We start from the raw sequence: 3,565 nt of genomic DNA, 5'->3' as shown, positions 1-3,565 counted from the left end.
AGCTTGCTAAATGGACTCTCTTTTTCCACGTTTATCTACTCCTTTCAAAGTTGAAGATGAATAATTAGAAAAGAATAAGACATAAGGTAATCAGAAAAAAATTTAGTTCTATTAAGTAAGTAGTCCTGAATTTTTAAATCTGTTAATTTTGTTTTACCCAGTAACCCAATTTTTCCCTACAGAACCCTTTTCTCAAGCAACACACTTTGGAAAATGCTAACTTAATGCTTTTGGTTAGGACAGCACACAGATCTTTGTAAAAGTTACTTTATAACTATATCTCCCTGGCAGACCAGTTGGTTAGAACATAACTTTTTCTTTTTTTTTTTTTCTTGAGCTTTATAAATGGATAAAACGATTTACCCAGTTTGTGTTGGCCTCACCAAAACTGAGAACAAAATCCAGTTTCCACATCTTAGACCAAAGAATCACTTGATAATCAAAATGGGGTTTTAATTGACTGCTAATGAACTTCACAAATATTCAGCTATTTTCGGTGCCAGCTTCTTGACGTGTGACACAGGGTCCCACGCTCAGAAGGGGGCCCACATTTGGGGCTTTAATGCTCTGTGATCATCATCTTGAAAATTCTTAATAATTTTATTTTTGAAGGTGTTTTTTGTAAGTGAAGTCCTATGAAACCTTCGCCAGGGTTTGGAGCCCCTGCTCACAGGCAGCCCCTCCTCCCATCTCCCCCCTGACTCCCCACAAAAGGGCTGTCTGCCGGCTGTCCTGCTCCTCCAGCCCCGCCCAAGGATCTCCGTCAACCCCCACCCCAGACCGGGGGCTAAACACAAGCACAGGGAGGCTCAGAGTCAGAGACGCACTTACGTGCACCAAGTCACAGGGAGGGTCCCCAATCATCTGGGAGGCTCTGCACTCCCGAGGGAGTGTCCTCGTGTTTGAAAGGAGGTGTGTCATTAGATAGCAAATAAAGAACATCATGACAGGCTGAGAGAGGCACACACACAAAAGAAAGGAAAAGGCTTTTCTCCTGATTTTCAGACAAGTGGCCCTGCAGTTTCATTTTGTACTGCGCCAGCAAATTATATAGACAGCCCCAGCCATTCGGTATGTATAATGATGATGACAAGGATGATGACGAAGATGATGATGATGAAGATGATGAAAAGGCGGAGGAAAAGGATAAGGAAAAATAGGAGGCAGACAAAAAGAATGCTTTTTATTAAAAAGCTAATACTTTTATAGCACTTACTGTCAGGCAGTGTTCCAAGTGCTTTATATATTTTAACTTATTTAATTCTCTCGACAATCCTTTGCAATAAGTACTATGATTGCTCCATTTTACAGATGAGGAGAGTGAGGCCCAGAGAGGTTAAGTAACTTCCCTGGGGTCTCCCAGGTGGTGAGTGGCAGTGCCAGGATTAGTACCCAGGTAGTCTCTCTCCACAGTCTGTAATTCTCGACTTTCCCATTTCACTTCTGTGTATTATGTATCAATTATATACTCTTGTACCTGCATCTTTATTAATCCCGAAAGATGTTACTTTTATATAGGACTTTCAGAATATGAATCCACTTTGCTTACATTTGCCTTCCCACACATAAAACTTTAATTATTTATTTCTTAATTTAAGGATTGTCTTCCGCTTTAGTAACCCAAAATTAATGGAAGTGTTGAATAATCTTTGACTCTGGAGTGTGAAGTGAGAGTTCTGATATTTAAAATAGTATCTTTGCTTAAATAGACAACAAGCATAGGCAAGCATAATTTATTCCTCACCAGTAATTATCTCAGCTGAGGATATGGGCCTGCACTTGACCTGAAACCTTCATATAGAGCAATCTTCACCACATTTCCTAAATTCTGGAACTGGGTATTTACGCAAGACAGGGTCTTGATGCAAATAGGCCATTAGCACTCAGGTAGGCTCCGGGGCTGTAATTCAGCAGCGGAGAAGGGAAGCTGGGCAAGGAAGTCCGTGAGCTTGACTCCTACGTGGTCAATGTTCTCGTTTACGTTTCTTTCCAAACTACTGGCTTTTCTCTCTGCAACCACCAGCTTCCCTGGACGGGCTCCTCTGGGGTTTAAGGCCTCTGGATTCGCTGTTATGGGAATAACATAACCTCTTTGAGAAAGGAATCATTTCCTCATCAGACATCCACACCCTTTATAATCTATGTTGGACACAACGGATTGGTGCTACATCAAGAATATATTAAAGAAAAAAAATTTGTACTGAAAAGACTTTATAAAGGGGAATTATTTCCATTAGAATAAATATTAAAAAGTGTAGCTACATTGCCAGACCTCTTCCACCCAGAAGATTTTATCAATCAACACTGTCTCCAAACACATGGGAGATAACACCTGAAACAGACTATGTAAATAATAAATGAAGAAGCAAACACCAGAGGCGATCCCCCTGAGTAGGGTGGGTTGGGCAGTGGGGAAGGGTAGGGTGGAGGGTTCAAGAACATCCACCTCCACCAACTCCAAATGTACACCCAGGAGGCACAGGGAGATTGAGAGCTGGAAGTGACCTGAAGGTCCAGCCTCCTCTTTATCCTTTATTCAGAGAGTAACAAAGAAAATACTATCTACCTTCTGTTAGGAATCTTGAGAATCACAAGATAAGACATCCTCACACTTTTACCCAAGGCTGTCCTGCAACTTACCAACATTGAGAGGTAAAAATACTCCAAGTTATGGGTAAAGGTCTCCTCCGTAACTGAGTAACACAAGTGAAGAATAAATAAGGCATATAGGGATTAATCTGTAAGACATCCAACGCTTTTTAGCCTCACCAATGAGTTATTGAGTTGCTCCTTGACCCACAGGCCTTCTATATGGACCAGGTAATATGGCAGACCTAATATGGGATGCCATCTTCTTCCTTTTGCTCTCCTGAGGTTTTACCTTATGGCTCCTTGTCCTTTCCAAGCTAGGGCCCAGGTCTTGAAGTACGTTCTAGCCTCTGACCTCGAAGAAACTGGAAAACAGGATAGGAATGACTTCATGTGTCAGCCCACCAACTGAATCAGCACATTTTATGTACAGATAAGCTGGTCTCCTTTAGTTGAATTGATTGAAATGCTACAGATAACAACATCAGTCTAGAATTGGAATCTGTTAAGTAGATAATGTTTGGAAGGACTTGTCTGACACTTTTCATTTTTCTTCCCCCATAATCATTTCAAGGTGATATGTTATCAATTTGCAAAAGCCTAAGCAATTAGATTTTTGTGAACCGAGAAATTTCTCCCTCTCCAATACACCAGCTTAAAATTTAGAATGGTATCATGCGCCTCTTCTATGAGTCCAGTATTTAACTCTATACAATTAAATACAGGACATTTTTGGCACAATCCCTGGACAAGAAACTGGCTCTGCCTCTCCGTCTCTCTCAGTCTGAATGTGTCCCCTAGGTCAAACCAAGTGCTCCAGCTCTTCTCTCAGGGAAGTTTGAGGATGAGGCATCGTGGTGGGAAAGTGAGGCCCTAAGGAGAGTCAGTGAGGTTGAAAATACTTATATTGTTAATCATACATTTTTTGAAATAAATAATACTTTCATTTTCTATTTAACACACTAGTATTTCAAGT

The 3,565-nt window shown here is 40.9% G+C and overlaps 1 long non-coding RNA gene across 1 annotated transcript; it reads right to left on the bottom strand.

Moving 5' to 3' along the window:
- Window positions 1-1,163: 1,163 nt before the first annotated feature.
- On the bottom strand, window positions 1,164-2,955 carry LOC138923961 (uncharacterized). Its single transcript, XR_011438341.1, has 2 exons — window positions 2,882-2,955; window positions 1,164-2,067 (listed from the first exon to the last, which is right to left on the bottom strand). It is a non-coding gene; the product is annotated as an uncharacterized lncRNA (long non-coding RNA).
- Window positions 2,956-3,565: the final 610 nt, after the last annotated feature.

Source organism: Equus caballus, chromosome 4 (assembly GCF_041296265.1).
Source record: "Equus caballus isolate H_3958 breed thoroughbred chromosome 4, TB-T2T, whole genome shotgun sequence".
NCBI lineage: Eukaryota > Metazoa > Chordata > Mammalia > Perissodactyla > Equidae > Equus > Equus caballus.
The sequence above is the reverse complement of the archived record's forward strand: the minus strand, read 5'-3'. Positions and strand labels throughout refer to the sequence as shown.